The sequence below is a fragment of the Microtus ochrogaster genome, chromosome 4, assembly GCF_000317375.1.
Source record: "Microtus ochrogaster isolate Prairie Vole_2 chromosome 4, MicOch1.0, whole genome shotgun sequence".
Classification (NCBI taxonomy): domain Eukaryota; kingdom Metazoa; phylum Chordata; class Mammalia; order Rodentia; family Cricetidae; genus Microtus; species Microtus ochrogaster.
The window spans coordinates 79,604,043-79,621,076 of NC_022011.1; the positions used below are offsets into that span (position 1 = coordinate 79,604,043).

The 17,034-nt window shown below is 46.2% G+C and overlaps 1 pseudogene; it reads left to right on the forward strand.

Annotated features, from left to right (window-relative positions):
• The window catches only part of LOC113455944, a 16,729-nt pseudogene extending 9,501 nt beyond the window's left edge, over nucleotides 1-7,228 (forward strand).
• Nucleotides 7,229-17,034: the final 9,806 nt, after the last annotated feature.

Sequence of the window (17,034 nt, forward strand, 5' to 3'; positions counted from 1 at the left end):
TGGCTTCTCATCAGCCCTCATTGTTCGCCATGCTCAGAGAGTCCAGTTTTATCCCATGCTTTTTCAGTCACAGTCCTGCTGGCCTTGGTGAGCTCCCAATAGATCAGCCCCACTGTCTCAGTGGGTGGGTGCACCCCTCGTGGTCCTGACTTCCTTGGGGATTTCTTAACCAGAGAAACTTCATCCCTCTGCTACTCATCTCGTCACCCCTCTAAGGGAACCCAGAGTAGCCTCATTGCCCAAGAGGAAGGAGCTCAAGGCCCGTTCATTACGCAATGCCCCCTACACTCCAAGACAGGGCAAACGGCAAAACAAGGATTGCAGCCAGACTTGGGTGGTCCAAAGTCTAGGTTCCTCCCATGAAGTTCGAGGGTCATTCCTACCTCTGACAACCGCACCAAACATCTTGGCTGCCTTCACAGTTCTACCTTACTCAATCAAATCTCATCCTCAGACCGGACTCTCCAACGTTAAAGCCTCAGTTGGCAACATGAGTTAGTTAACGGGGGCATACTTAAGAAAGAACATTGCTCTTCTGTAAAATTTAGCCACTACTCAGCGGCAGCCCGTCTTTGTCCAAGAAACAGTAACTCCCAAGTTATCAATTCCTCTAATGGCTTTGGACTTTGCTCCTTTGGGGGATGTTTGTCCATTTTTGAGACAATCTTCATGTATCCCAGGCTAGTCTAAAACTATGTAACTGAGAGCTGGAGAAATAGCTCAGAAGAGTGCTGGCTGCTCTTCCAGAGACTCTGGGTTCAATTCCCAGCCTCTACATGGCAGCTCATAACTGTCTGTAACTCTAGTTTTGGTGGATCCGACACCCTCACACACACATACATGCAGGCAAAACACCAATGCACAAAAATATTTCTTAAAAAAGTATGTAACTGAGATGACATTTAACCCCTGAGTCTCCTCAGGGATTATAGGTGTGCACGCCCACAATAGGTTTATGTTGTTCTGAGATCTAACCAGGACTTCCTTTGTGCTAGACGCGCACTTAACCAACTGTTTAACACCCTGGCTATGGTTCCCCAGCTGTGTATAAAGAGAGAAATCTTTGGGGCTGGAGAGATGGCTCGGCGGTTAAGAGCATTGCCTGCTTTTCCAAAGGTCTTGAGTTCAATTCCCAGCAACCACATGGTGGCTCACAACCATCTGTAATGAGATCTGGTGCCCTCTTCTGCCTGCAGGCACACACACAGACAGAATATTGTATACATAATAAATAAATATTTAAAAAAAAGAGAAATCTTTATCTTGGACAGGAATGACCACATTTTCAATTGTTGCTGATAAGTTTATTTGTCTTTAAGAACCATTACATGAGACAACATTGAGCAGCTAAACTATATCATATATATACGTTAGAAGAAAGGGGGTGCTCTTGCAACATTCTTATCTTTTGGTTTCTGACAGACATCACTTGACGTAGGTCTGGGTAAATGAACTTCTAGATAACACCAGAGGAAAGGACAATGGCCACAAAGTCCCCGATAGAAAGGGAGTCAGTCATTTATTAATCAGTATCATTTCAAATACCGCGAAAGACAGCCCTTAATGTGCTAAGATGTTACAGACACGAGCAACTTACACATCTCTCTCCTCGAACAACACATCGATCGGCATCTTAAAAATAAATAGAAAATCCCAACATTTTTTAACAGACTAAGGCAGAAAGATCAAGAGTTTGAAACAAACATGGCCCTCAAACCCAGACTGTCTCAGAACAAAAAGCAATTAAAAATAACAAGAGAAAAAAAGCCCTGAAATGGTAGCACACAGCCAGCCCTCAGGAGGCAGAGGTAGGTGGATCTCTGTTAATTTGAGGCCAGCCTGGTCTACAGAGTGAGTTCCAGGACAGCCAGGGACACACAGAGAAACCCTGTCTCAGAAACAAACAAACACATTATCAAAACAAAGCTAGACTGAAACCAACTCATCGCTGCCATTGGGGTGGCTCAGCTGATAACAGTGCCTGCCACTCAGGCCGAGGACCTGGGTTTGATTCCTCCAATCCACAAGGAAGAAAAGGAAGCGACTCCTTCTGTTGTTCTCTAACCTCATAAACGGTTTTTTCTCTTCTTTTTTTTTTTTTCTTTTCCATTTTTTAGAAAAGGTCTCGCTGTGTAGTCCTGGCTAGCCTTAAACTCATAGAAATCCACTTGCCTCTGTTTACCAGATGTTAGGATTAAAGACGTGCCTGGTGCAAAATTTTTACTAAAATAAATAATTCTAAAAAATCAACTCGGGGACTGGGCAGTGGTGGTGCATGCCTTTAATTCTAGCACTTGGGAAGCAGAGGCAGGTGAACAGACAGATCTCTGTGAGTTCGGGACCAGCCTGTTCTACAGAGCAAGTTCCAAAACTGGCTCCAAAACTACAGAGAAACCCTGTCTCAAAAAAAAAAAAAAGTCAATTCGGCCACTTGGTGGTAATGCACACCTTTAATCCCAGCTTTTAGGAGGCAGAGGCAGGCAGGTCTCTGTGAGTTCAAAGCCAGCCTGATCTACAGAGTGAATTCCAGCACAGGCACCAAAGCTATGGAGAAAACCCTCTCTTGATAAAAACTAAATAAATAAATAAAATCAACTCGTTGCTTTAAGGCAAATTTCTCTTCTCTATAGCAAACCAAGGAAGTACTATCAGGATTGATGATAGCTTTCTGTTCACTCCCCAAAATGACAATTTAAATGAAAAGGCCTCAGGTTGAATTACAGCAAAAAGAAACAAATTCCTGTTTTCTAAGCGTCTCCCTTAGCCACAGCCCTCAGAAGTCTGCCGTGGAATGTGGCTACAGGCTAGGAATCGAGGCTGGACGGCTAAAGTCGGGATCGGTAACAGAGCCCCCAAGGTCAGTGGAGATGGTTTGTCATTTACCTCTAGGCCTCAGTCAGTCCTAAACAGCCTAGGGTCTTGGTTTGATTGGCGGCATCTAATTCCCATTAGAAACTGAGGCATTTCCCTTAGAAATGTCTGCTTTCTCCTTCCAGCTCTCTATCGCTTTGTGAAGTGTTGCTCCTTGAACATTAGGAGGCGCCTCGTCGCAGCTGCAAAGACGCGGGTCTCAATTACGTGCGCTGAAAGATCAAGCCAGTAAAAAACGAAGAAGGAAACGTTTGAGATGTGTCTCGTTGAATGGATGTTGAAGACAGTAACTTCTTCTCAACTGAAGGGGGAACCACGCTCCGACTGGGGCAGCTTTAGGAGTCATTATTCTGAGTGCACCCTACGTTGAAGCCTGATCTGCCGTGAGCAGGTCACTGACTGAAAGGGGCTGAACATATGGCAAAGATACTATAAAACCTATCTTTAAACAGAGTTAAGTCCAAATGTGTGTTCTCTAAGCAACTGTCTGGTTCCAGCTCTCCTAAGTGGCCAGTCTTGAGACGCACAGACGCACAGACGGGAGACCTCAGAGTCTTTCCACGCCTTGCACAAGGGAGCAAAGGGCAGAAACTGATCATACGCACCAAATCTTGACGGCCAGAAATTCCAAACTTAGTGCAGCCAACATCTCTCTCGCTCTCTGGTTTTTCTTTTTCAAGACGTGGTTTCTCTGTAGCTTTGGAGCCTGTCCTGGAACTAGCTCTTGTGCAGCGGATACTTTAGTGCTGGGGTACTTCCCCAGGCCCCCAACCCTGTTTCACACTGACCCATCTTGAAATTCTTTTCCGAGATGAAGCCAAAGATCTAACTTTATCTGGGGGAGAACTCCTTGGGCTACCGTAGGCAACAGCATGGAGCTGCCCTGTCTCACGCACTGAAACCTATGAGCCCAATACACCCCTTCTCTGTGCACCACATACACAGGGATATTGTTGCTGTTTAATGTACTTATTTTACTTTTAATTAAATATATGTGTGTAAAATGGATGACTCTGAGCTCTTTTTCTTTTGTTTTTAGTAATTCTGTGTGTGTGTGTGTGTGTGTGTGTAGGAGAAAGAGAGAGAGCACTTTATATAATAACTTGTTGTTGTTTTGGATTATTTTTCTTTTAGTTCCTGCATGCAGGTGCTACACATAAACTCATGCAGGCATACACATGTGCATATCAGTAAGTAAGTAATTTAAAAAAAAAAAACAGAAAAAGGAAGAAGAAAAAGAAAAGAGGGAGGGGTGGAGGAAGGCAAGGGCCAGTAACAAGAATGTCAATCTCTGAGTCAACTCAAAGGATATTTCTAGAAAGTTATAATGTTTTGTTATTCTAATTTTTAAATCGCATTGTATGTGCATGCCTGCGTGGGTACCTGTTTGGAGGTCAGGACAACTTGAGGAAGTCGGATCTCTTCTTCCCTTACATGGTTTCCCAGGGTCCCTCTCTAGCCACCAGGTTTAGCAGCAAGCACCTTTTCCCACTGAGCCTTCTCGCTAGCCCCACAGCTATCTAAAATGTAAAATAAGTCAGATTTTCTACAGTTAATTTAGATTATAAAATCTACTTGTCTTTAAGGGTGGCTCATTTCCCATGTCATTCATGGGTTTAATCAAAACTTTAAAAGGTGGAGCAAATGGCAGAAGATCAAAGAAGGAGAAATAGGTGGTAAGCTGCGGTCAGTTTTACATCAATAGCACGCAGCCGCCATCTCCTCCTATTTCTTGATAAAAACCCATTAATTCCAACTCCCTCCTGTGCTAACATCCACCTCCAGAAAAATATGCTTGGACCTGCCTCGCGCCTGCATGCCTTTCACACTGCGAGGAGCAGAGGTGCAGAAACAGGCTGAGTCGCTGCAACCTTTCTGCTGAGTTCAGCGCGTCTTTGGCACCTCGGCCCCTCCTCCATCCACCTATGCAGTCCTCTCAAGCCCCCACCGCCGCCTGGGGTCGAAGACAGATCAGATAAGGGCACAGAAAAGGTTACGCGGTGACCAGACAGAGTACAAGCATCCACTGTGGGATGGGTGGCAAGAAACAGAACCCCGTGAGACTGTTTTTCCACACGTCCTGAGAGGAGTCCAGAAGGTTACGTTTTTATCTGTTTTTTTATCTTAAGTAAATTCGCTAATTTAGAGAACCTGGACTTCCAAGCAGAGTGCAAAAACGGGAGGTGCAGGATTCGTGCGGCCGTTGCAAACTGTGAGCCTCTGTCCCCTTGCTGCTCCTTCCGTCTGTCCCTCCTTCAGTAGGGGTAAAACGGGCTTTACATACGGCCTTTCTCAACAGCCCAGGTAACTGAACCCAGACACTTCTGCATGCTAGAATTCCACCACTGAGTTCCATCCTCAGCCCTCCAACATATGTGCTCTTTGAGGGGACTCTGGGGTTCAAGAAGGTTTCTCTGTGTAACCCTGGAACTTGTTTTGTAGACCAGACTGGCCTAGAACTCAGAGATCTTCCTGCCTCAGCCTTCAGAGTGCTGGGATTAAAGGTGTGCACACACCTTTCATTTTATTTTTTTTTGAAACAGGGTCTCACTCTAGTTCAACTAACCTTTTGCCTCTGTTTCCCCAGTGCTGGGACTGCAGATGTGAACCACCACACCTAGACAGACAATAGACATAATTTTAAGCAAATAATTAAAGCAAAGATTTGTTCCTATTTTATGTGTGAGTGTTTGCTTTCTTGTATGTACGTGTGTGCGCTATATGTATGTCTAGTGCTCTTCAAAGCCAAAGAGGGTATCAGATCCCCCGGAGCTGGAGTTATATATGGTTACAAACAGCCATGCTGGGCACCAGGAACCAAATTCAGGGCCTCTGCAAAAGCAGTCCGGGCTCTTAACTGCTGAGCCATCTGTCCAGCTCAGCAAACATTTAAGCAAACTTCTTTTTTGTTTGTTTTATTTTGTTTTGCTTTTTTGATTTTTTTGAGACAGGGTTTCTCTGTGTAGCTTTGGAGCCTGTCCTTTAACTCGCTCTGTAGTCCAGACTGGCCTCGAACTCACAGAGATCTGCCTACTTCTGCCTCCTGAGTGCTGGGATTAAAGGCATGTGCCACCATCACACACGGCACAAACTTTTTTGTAGTCTAAGGAAAAAAATATAGTTGATCATAACAAGTAAAGGTGATTACATATCTGATTTCTTTGTCAGTAGGAGTACTCTCTAAAACAATGACAAAGCATAACGCACTTATTTATTTATTTATTTATTTATTTATTTATTTATTGCAAATGGAGTCTCACTAAATAGCCCTAAATGGCCTAGAATTTGTTGGGAACACCAGACTGGTCTCAAACTCACAGAGATCCATCTACCTCTGCTAGGAAGACACAACACCTGGCCTTCGTTCTGCCTTCTAAGACGTTGTCTGACAGTCTTAAGGAGCCCAAACTGACTATGGAACCAAACAGTGTCTTGAACCTCTGATCATTCCTACCTCCTGAGTGCTATGATTACAAGTGCACAGCACCACACCCCGTTTAAGTGGTGAAGAGAATGGAATTCAGGACTTCAAACCCTCTACCTAAGGAGCTCCAGCTCCAGCCCTTAAGGCAGACTCTTAATCAAAGCATCATTTAGAGCTCTGTCCTGCAGGATCTCCTGAGTAAACTGGGAGCATGGGGACCTTGGGGGAGGGTTGAAGGGGCAGGGAGAGGCAGGGAGGGGAGCAGATAAAAATGCAGAGCTCAATAAAAAAAAAGAGCTTTGTCCTTCTGCCCCCTACAGTGTCCAACTTATTCTCTCTGATTTAAGCAAAGAATTAATGACAGTCAGGTCCCAAAACCTGCAGCAGTTCGGGTCTTCCAAGGCTCTCCTCAACCCCCTTTCTTTGTGGAAACGTGGCCTCAGGGGTGGACTTTCTCTGATGGTATCACCAAGGTATTTAGGGACTTGAAGGTACTCAAGTCCTTAAATTCCCAGAGGAAATGAAGGACACAAAAAGGCAGTGTTCTGCCTGAGGACAAGGAGGGGCCATCCTGGAGGAGAGCAAGGAGATCCCAGGAGGTGATACAGGGCAACTGGATGATCAAACAGTCACCGCCTTTGTCAAGATGCTGCCAGACAGGGACGGTCTCTGTGTTCTCTAGGATGCAACCCGCGAAATCAAGAAGAACAAGGAGGACCTGATGTTCATCTTCTGGACCCCTGAGAGTGCATCCCTTCAAGGCAAAATGACCTATGCCAGCTCCAAGAATGCCATCAGAAACGACAGGCATCGGGCACGAATCATGAACAACCTGCTAAGAGGAGGTCAAGGACCGCTGCATCCTGGCAGAAAAACTGTGCAGCAGGCAGCACCATCATCTCCGTAGGGGGCAGGCCTGTGAGCTGCCTCTAAGCCCTTCCCCGGAGCATCTAGCAGCCTTAGATCTGCTCTTGGATGCTGCAGGCTGCCCCTTTCCTGTGATACCCCAGCAGGCAGAGGGCAATGCTTTCACCCCAATTGCCAAACATCTCCCCTGGACCACTCTCCCCCATCCACCCCTGATGGTTCTGGCTCTCACAAACAACTTTTGTGAATCCTCCCAAGTTGAAACAGGCCAAGTTCCCTCTTCGGGCATCCAGTTTTGGGGAGCCTGTATTTCTTCAAGACGCTCCTGCTCCTCATCCCATGCTGCCAACTTCTTAACTGCAAAAGTGATGCTGCGCTTGCCTCTTCAGGTCTGTGTGTATATGGAAGGTTATAGAAATGATCCTCTGTACCAACTGGTAGCCTCTCCTTTTCCCCCTGATCTTGGCCACTCAAGGAAGCAAGACAGCAAGGGACCTTCCTTCCAGACATCATGCTAAGGCTAACAAGGAAACAATAATGAACTGACCATCCTTCCACACATCATGCTAAAGCTTACAAAGAAACAATAATGAATTAACAGTGGGGTGGGAGACTAAATAGGTATGGGTTATTAGAATAACAAAACCAGGCATGGCAGTACACTAAGGAGCCAGAAGCAGGCAGATCCCTGTGTTCGCAGCCAGCCTAGTCTACAAAGAGAGTTCCAGGACAGCCTGGGCTACAAAAAGAACCCTTGCTTCAAAACTCAAACGAAAGAGGTCCAAGGAAATATTGGCATTCGCTGATCCCTGCCTTACACAGCAACCTGCCTGGGCAGAAAGACCAAAGTAAAGAAAGCTTGTCCCAGTTCTTCACAAGCTCAGTGGGACCTTATCGTGCCCAAATCAAAATCTGTTACTAAGTACGTCTGTTCTCATTAATATGCAAAAGGCCACGAAGCTCAAACTTTCTGTAAATGCTTGCACTTGCCAGGACTTTTTGGTTTGATGGAGTCAACCTCCAGGTACAGGATGTCACATATGAAAGTCAGGACAGCAGATCATCTAGATCCTCTTCTAGACAAGGAGCAATAGACTCCATCCCATCAGGGAACCATGACGCCACCCCTCTCTCACAATATATGTGGCTCCATTTGCTGAGCACTTACTGCAGGCCAATGTCATGCCAAGCCCTGCAGAAACATCATCTCATCTTCGTTTCACAGAAGAAAAGACAGCATCCAGCCTCCTCTGTGGCCTTCTGACTAGCCAGCCTGATCGTTGCCATCATAGAAGTTCCTAGTCAAAACCGGAGTCCACAGCACCCCAGAGCAATCCCACTATTATCCCAGAGGATCCATTATTCTGCATCATCAGTAGGGGTGGTCCGAGAGATAAGGCCACCCGCCTCCATCCCTCCTCTTCTCTACTGGACCCTGCCAGAGCTCATGCTAGTATTCTCAAGATCTGGGAAAGTTCAACAACAGCCAGCTCAAAATGCAATGAAAGAAGACTCTGGAAGTTCTACAGAGCATGGGGTCAGTGCCAGATTAACCCACGGTCACTCCTGACTGTGATGTTACTGAAGTTTCCGAGGCCAATGAGGATTTCACCTGCAAACCAAGGACAACCTCAAAACTTGCCATCCAGTATAAGGTACAATACTGTCCTCTCAGGCAAAGCTGGCCACATCTCCTACTGTTCCAAAATCAGTGTTCAGCTGCTCCAAAGAGATGTTTATACCATGGTGTGTGTGTGTGTGTGTGTGTGTGTGTGTGTGTGTGTGTGTGTGCGTGCGCGTGCGCATGTGCGTGTGCGTGTGCGTGTGTGTGTGTGTGTACGTGCACAGGTCAACTAGGAATCCACTATTCAGCCAGGCTAGCCTCAAACTTGCAGGGATCCTCCTGCCTCTTCTCCCAAGTGCTGGGATTACAGGTGTGCACATTCACGCATTTCTAGCTCAGTATTCTGAAACTGGTCAAAACCAAATGAATTCTGAACCTAGGTATAACCCCCTACAGTGCTTGGGTAAGGAGAGACTGTTGAAAGGGAACCGCAACGGAGGCTGCAGAGATGGCTCACTGGTTAAGAGCACTTGCTGCTCTTGCAGAGGACCTGGGTTTGATTCCCAGCACCCACAGAGTGACTTGCAACAGTCTGTACCTCCAGCTCCAGGGCATTCAAAACCCTCTTCTGACTTCTGAGGGCACTGTATGTACGTGATGCATGACACATGTGCAGCTACTCATACACACAAGGAAAATACAATAAATATTTGCTGGGTGTTGGAGCACACCTTTAATCCCAGCACTCGGGAGGCAGAGGCAGGCAGATCTCTGTGTGTCTGGTCTATGGAGCCAGTTTCAGGACAGCCAAAAGAAAGGGGGGGGGGGAATCTTTTATGAGAGGGAGAAAGGGAAGGAAGGCTACATCAAGCCAGACACAGTACTGCACAGCTATAATTCCAGCACTCCAGACGCTGAGGCAGGAGAATTGCTGGGAGTTCAAGGCCAATTTGGGCTATATATTGACATGCCAGGCAATGCAACACAGCAGACCTTATCTCAAAACACATAGGCCTATAATCCAAGAACTCTGAAGGCAGCTAGAGAAAAGAAGAAAGAAGCCTAAGAAAACAGCCCAGTAACTCCACACATTGGGACTCCTCGGTTACCTGTTGAAGTGGCATCTCAGCACGTGGTGATTACATCAGCTTTGGAAAGATTACTGACATTTCGTCTGGAACAGTTTCCATATCAGTCAGCATCATGGAAGGGGGAGACGGGGACCACGGTAACCAAGGAGAATATATAGTCTTTCATTTAAGGTCTCTCTGTGAGAGGAGAGGTGTTTTTCAGATTTGCCCGGAACATCCAGCCTTATCTAATTTTGTGGGCTATTTCCTTCTGAGCCTGTAACAATTCTACAGTGTGTCTCGGGAGGCACGGTGCAGCCATAGCCTGGCGTGAGACTTATCAGCACATTTTAGATAAACAGAAGTCAGAAGTCTATCCAGATTTGGGGTGGGGGTGGCGTGGAAAGAGGAGAAGAGCATCTAAGATTCACAGAGTGCCAGAGGTGGGGGAACCGAGCTCTGCTGACTTCCCTTTCCTCTGATCTGGATGGGCATATCTGGCCACATTCCTGCCTCTGGTGCCGCTTCTAAAATCCTGGAAGATGAGAACATCCCACATTCAAGCGCTGTTTGATCTCTTCTGAAAGAAATGGTCTCCATTCATATGGAGGCAGATCTGTACTACAGACAGAAAGCAGTGCCCGAGCCAGGGCTGATGGTGCAATGGCAAATACCTAGTGTGCACAAGACTTACTTAACATTTTTTTTTTTTTGGGTTTTTCGAGACAGGGTTTCTCTGTGGCTTTGGAGCCTGTCCTGGAACTAGCTCTGTAGACCAGGCTGGTCTCGAACTCACAGAGATCCACCTGGCTCTGCCTCCCGAGTGCTGGGATTAAAGGCGTGTGCCACCATCACCCGGCTTACTCAACATTTTTTAAGTTCAAAATGTGTACAGGGTGTGTGTGTGTGTGTGTGTGTGTGTGTGTGTGTGTGTGTGCACGCGTGTGAATGCATGCATGTGTGTGTGTGTGTGCATGTGCGTGTGTGTACAGAGGGGGACCAGATACAGATAAAGCAATACAGCTCTGCAATCCCAGCACTCAGAACCTGAGGCCTTGTGAGGATTGTAAAATGGGGACGAACCTAAGCTATACAGCAAGACCTTGTCTCTAAAAGAGAGAGAAAGAGACAGTGGGAATGAACCCGTATTCTCAACTACAGTGGAGACAGAGGCAGGGGAATTTCTTGAGCCAGTAGTTTTGAAAGCTACCTTGGCAACATAGAGCTCCATGCATAAACAAGAGATGCCAATGGGAAGCCTCCAGCCGGAGACTGTCCGTTTGTACATCATCGCTGGTGCCTGCAGGAGTTCATTCACAAGCGAGAGGGAAATGCTCAGAAGAAGCAATGATAAGGAGCTAAGAGACTGAAGCCCCCATGTCACATCACACAGCATTTTATGGTTTTATCTTTTTCCCAGGTCCAAAAGGTAATCAGAAACTACAAGGTGCCATAGCAGTCCAAGAGCTAAACTTTCAACGCTAACATCTGACCTGTGGGACTTTGAAATGTTATATAGCAGAATGACCACACGCATGGAAAGTGATCCTCTGGTATCTTACACGGTTGACAGAGCTTCATCCAGGGAGATTTTTGTTTTTGAGACAGGGTCTCATTTTGTAGCCTAGGCTACCCCCCAAAACACACTGTGTACGCTGCTCTCAAACTTACAACAACCCTCCTGCCTCAGCTTCTGAAGCCTGGGATTACAGGCCTGAGCCACCATGTCTGGATTCTGCCTAGGGAGAAGTGATTTGATTTGATTTTTGAGACGTGATTTCAGGCGATTGCAGGCTAGCCTTGAACTCATTATGTAGGGGGAAATGACCGTGAATTTCTGATCCTGCTGTCTCCACTTCTAAGTGCTAGGATGACAGGTGTGCACTACCCAACTCTTTGGTGCTGGAGAGGGAGCCCAGGGCTCTGCTCACTCTCTGTCAACTGAGTCACATTCCCAATCCTGTTTGGTTTTGTATTGTTGTTGATATTTTGTGGGTTTTTTTCTATTACAATCTTTTGTAGCCCACACTGGTTTCAAACTCATTATACAGCTGGGGATGACTTTGAGTTCACAGTCTCCAGCTCCCCGGTGCAGAGACGACAGGAGCCTAGCTTCCTCCTCCGATTTCTGATGAGTCAAATTTCCACAGTGGCAAAAGAAAAATGGCAAAGGCTGGGAAAGAGAAAGGTCTATCCACGATTAATAAACCCCTCCCCAAGCCTCTAGAGTGACAATTAGGGGGAGAGCCAGAAAGTGGCCCCTAAGCACCGGGACTGTGGATCAAGATTGACACCCAGTGGCCGAGTTCAGTCTTTTTCATTGAAATTTCTTTCTGTGTAATATGTCTTTTGATTTTTTTCCCTCTTTGAGTTTTTGAGACATGATCTGAGAACTCAGTAGCCCAGGCTGGTCTAGAACTCACCCTGTAACCAAGGCTAGTTTCAGATTCTCCATCTACTTGGCTCTATCTCCATCCTGACTTCTGGAATTACAGGCATTCACCGCCACACCCAGATAATTATCCATTCTTTAAAATATACTTAAATCTGTTCTTGCTTTTCTTCTCATTTTTTAAAAAAGATGTATTTATTTTTAGCCAAGTATAGTGGCACATGCCTTTAGTCCCAGTACTCAGGAAGCAGAGGCAATTCGATCTCTGTGAGTTTGAGGCCAGCCTGGTCTACACATAGTGAGTTCTAGGATAGCCTGAGCTACTTAATGAGACCCTGTCTCAGGGGAAGGGAATATTTATTCATTTTTATGTGTATAGCTGTTTTGCCCATATGCACACACACACACATACACATACACACACGTGAGAAGTCACTTTCCTCCCAGCACAAAAAGACCTGACTCCTGAGAAGAGGAGACAAAGGACCTCTCTTCTTAGCCACCAGGTAATGTCAACAACTTGACATTTTCCATCTTCTCTGACCCTAACAGGGACTGGCCCTAGGCCTGGTCTCAGAACTATTCCTTATCAGCAGCCCCCGGGCTCCTGGCCTGCACCAGGGTGGAATGGCCGCTTAAAACAGCCCTGGAATTCCAGGTAGCCAGTCACAATACCTCCTATTCACCCCTCCCTGAGTTGTGTTAGTCCTCATGGAAGTCACTACACCAAACTAAAAATAAACCTAAGCACAGAAAAAGAAAACAAAAGCAAAAATAGACTTAGGAGTATTCTTTAAAATAGATAACTGGCTGTGGTGGTATGCACCAACACCCCAGAACTACGGAAGCTTAGACAGAACCTCTGAGTGTTCAAGGCCAGCCTGAGCTACTTCTTTCTCCAAAGGAAGTGGGGCTGAGGAGGTGGCTTACTTGGCAAAGTGGTAAAATGTGTGCCATGCAAGCATGAATGTCTTGCATGAATGGAATTCAGATGCCCAGTGCACCCAGTGCTCTGGAAGTGTGAAAGAAGGGCCCCTGGGGCTCGCTGGCCAGGCAGTCTAGCTGAATCAGTGAGTTTGATTCAGTAAGAGACTATCTCAAAAATAAGGTAGAGAAGCAACTGAGGAACAACATGCACATCATACAGAAGCACGCACATACAGAAGCACGCACATCATACAGAAGCACACATACAGAAGCACGCACACACATACAGAAACACGCACATACAGAAGCACGCACCTACAGAAGCACGCACATACACACGAAGGGAGGGCAGGGGAAGGGAACATAGGAGGGATGAAGGGAGGGGACAAGTGTCCAATTTGGCCCAACTGTTTGGGGCTCTGGTCCTTTACATGTAGAGACTCGTCATCTCTAAGAACAGAACCCGTGCAATGGGTCTATTGCTGTGTTAGGAATCGTATTAGGATGTTTCCCTACTCCCTACCACAGTGACTGTCATTCAGCTTTCCAGGATTGGAAACGGAAAGTCAGTGACTCCGAAACACAGACTTTCCAAAGAGTTTTCCTCCTGATTCTTCACCTTGTTCCTGCCTAACCTCCCTTAGGGTTGGGATAGGCGGTAGACTTGGCATCTGTCACCATCTCCTGTTTCCATGTTTTCCTACTTAAACCTGCTGACCCACGGTTGCCTTGGAGACAAGCTCCTGCTGTTCGAGGCTTTAGGTCTGGGCTTCCTGTGACATGGCCTCCCTGCCTATACACATTCTCTTCATTTGATCCCAGCCTTTCCTGCGGCAGGCTTGCCGTTGCTCCAGGGTCCAACACACTTCATATTTGAGCTGGCCTCAGTTCCCTTACATAGCATCGTAAACGCCTTTAGCACGGGAACTTAATGAACTGTCAGATTGGTTACTGCCTTGGAGAATGCTGTATTTCATTAGGACAGGTGACTGGGATTCACCATTAAGAAAGAGAAAGGAGATTTGTCCTTTTTTTGTCCTTCTTAGGAGCTGAGAATATAGTTCAGCAACAGAGCTATTACCTAGCATGCGTGAGACCCTAGAGTCAATCCCCAGCACCTGGGGTTGTGGGGCAACACAACCTTTAAAAAACTAAATTAGGCCAGGTAGTGGTGGCGCACACCTTTAATCCCAGCACTCGGGAGGCAGAGGCAGGCAGATTGCTGTGAGTTTGAGGCCAGCCTGGTCTACAGAGTGAGTTCCAGGACAGCCAGGGCTTGTTACACAGAGAAACCATGTCTTGAAAAACCAAAGAATAACTAATTAAGTAAGTGAGTAAGTAATCTAGCAAAACACAGACCAGTGCCAGGAGAGAGACACAGGCCTTAGCAAAGTGGCTTCAGCAACTAGACCGACAGCTGAATGTGACCGTGTCCTATAAAGCAAGTGCGAACAGTTAGGGACTCCATTCCCAGCATCATGAGAATGTTCAGGCTGGGAGTGCAGCTCAGCATGGCTGGGAAGCAAAGGACACTGTGATGCCAAGTATACTCTACTCAAGGAACAACAGCCAAGGCCCCTGGCTGCTGTGGGCAACAGACAAACTGCTAAGGAAATCTTCAGTCAGCCGTGGCACATGCCTTTAATCCCAGCACTTGGGAGGCAGAGGCAGGTGGATCCCTGTGAGTTCGAGGCCAGCCTGGTCTACAAGAGCTAGTTCCAGGACAGACTCCAAAGATACAGAGAAACCTTGTCTCAAAAACCAAAGAAATGAAAAAAAAAAAAGAAAAAAGAAAAGAAAATCTTCAGTGGTAGAGACCCAGACTAAACGTGTAGGGAAATAGCTGGCTAGGATCACTCAGAACCTCAGACTAAAAGCACAAGGTTGCTTCCCTCACCAATGAGTTCCCATCAACAGGATCACAGCCATCTTGATTGTCCTGCCTCCTGCCTCAGCCTCCTAAGGAGCTAGGATTATTTCTTGGATGATCAATTTTGCTTTCATTTAATCTCACTCCCCTTCCTGGAACTCACTCACCACATGCCCCATACCCAGAACTAATCTTCATATTTTCTTATACTTTCCTTTCCAGCCTCCCCCACTCATTCCCCTCTCCCCTTTCTGGGAAGACTCTGTGACCCTTGCCCTTCTCTTTTTTAAACAGTACACATCGATCTTGTTTGTTTCCGTGTTTATGTTTTGAGAATCTGAATCTTGGTATGTCTGGTATGTCGCCCAGGCTGGGATCAACTCCTAGGCTTGTCACACACACACACACACACACACACACACACACACACACACACACACACCTCACCTCAGCCCCCTGAGTGAGACTGTGTGTACCTGTGCCACCTCACCTGGCTGGAAGCACAGATTCTAATTTTCTTACTCATAAAATATTGGTTCTAAGGCACCTATTCTTTCTGTCTGGTTCTTCTCTTTCTTGCCCTTCAACCTTTCTCCAGATCCCTTTTTCCCTTATTTCTTTTCCTAATGTTTGGTGGCTCGGCTCTGTCTCTCTACATTTTTGTAATCTGGAAGCACCTGATAAATCTTGAGATTCAGGACCAAGGATGAGTTGGCTCAGTGGGTAATGGTGCTTGCTGCCCACACCTGGAAACCTGAGTTCCACCCTCAGATACCATGTAAAGGTGGACGGAGAGACCCAACCACATAAACGCACCCTCTAATCTCCATGTGTGTTCCATGACCAATGAACCCGCACTCACACACAATACAAAATCCTAACTTTTCTATTTAAGGATGCAATCCTAAACAAACAACTGGTTTTAAGTCTGTGTTTAGCCACTACTGGGGGATCTTTCAAAGTGTCTTTAGACTATGTACTATAGCCTTTAATTTAACTGATGAATTTTGCTTTATTTTATTTTTTATTGAAAATAGATTGTTTTCTCATACAATATATCCTGATTATAGTTTCTCCTATACTCCTCTCAGATCCTCCCCACCTCCCCTCCCATTGGACCCACTCCCTTTCTGTCTCTTGTTAGAAAAGAACAGGCTTCTGAGAGATAACAACAAAACGTAACAAAATAAAATATAATAAATGCAGGAAAAACTATCACGCTGAAGTTAGACATGGCAACCCAAAAGGAGGAAAAGAGTCCTAAGGGCTGGAACATTTGCTCTCATAGTCAAGAGTGCCGTAAAAATTCTAAGCTAACAGCTATAAAATATACATGGAGGACCTAGTGCAGACTCACGTAGCACCTGTGCCTGCTGCTTCTGTCTCTGTGAGCTCATATGCACCCTGCGAAGTTGCTCCTGAGGGCCTTGTTCTGGTGTCCTCCATCCCCTCTGACTCTGACACTCCACCTCCTCTTCCCCAGGAGTCCCTGAGCTCTGAGAGGAGAAACATGACAGAGACCTCTCTCCATGTAATGTCTGGCTGCGTGTCTCTGCACCTTTCCCCATCTGACTATGACTAGATAATGTTTTCAGTATAGTGGAATATCATTAGGAATCATTTTATTGATTTGTTTCAGACCAGTCATGTTTGGTTTTACCCTAGGTCTCTGGGCTATCTAGTCTCTGTTTCTTGGTTATCTAAGCAGTGCTGGGTATGGGTTCCTTTTTATGTCAAATCAGACATAACCTCACTCACAAGTTTTGTGCTACCATTGATTAACAAATTCATTTTTTTATTTTTCTTTTGTTTTGTTTTTCAAGACAGGGTTTCTCTGTACCTTTGGAGCCTGTTCTGGAACTAGCTCTTGTAGACCAGGCTGGTCTTGAACTCACAGAGATCCGCCTGCTCCTCCCGAGTGCTGGGATTAAAGGCGTGCGCCACCATTTATTTTGGGTTGGTGAGATGGCTCAGAGGTTAAGAGCACTGATTGCTCTTCCTGAGGTCCTGAGCTCAATTCCCAGCAACCACATGGTGGCTCACAACCAT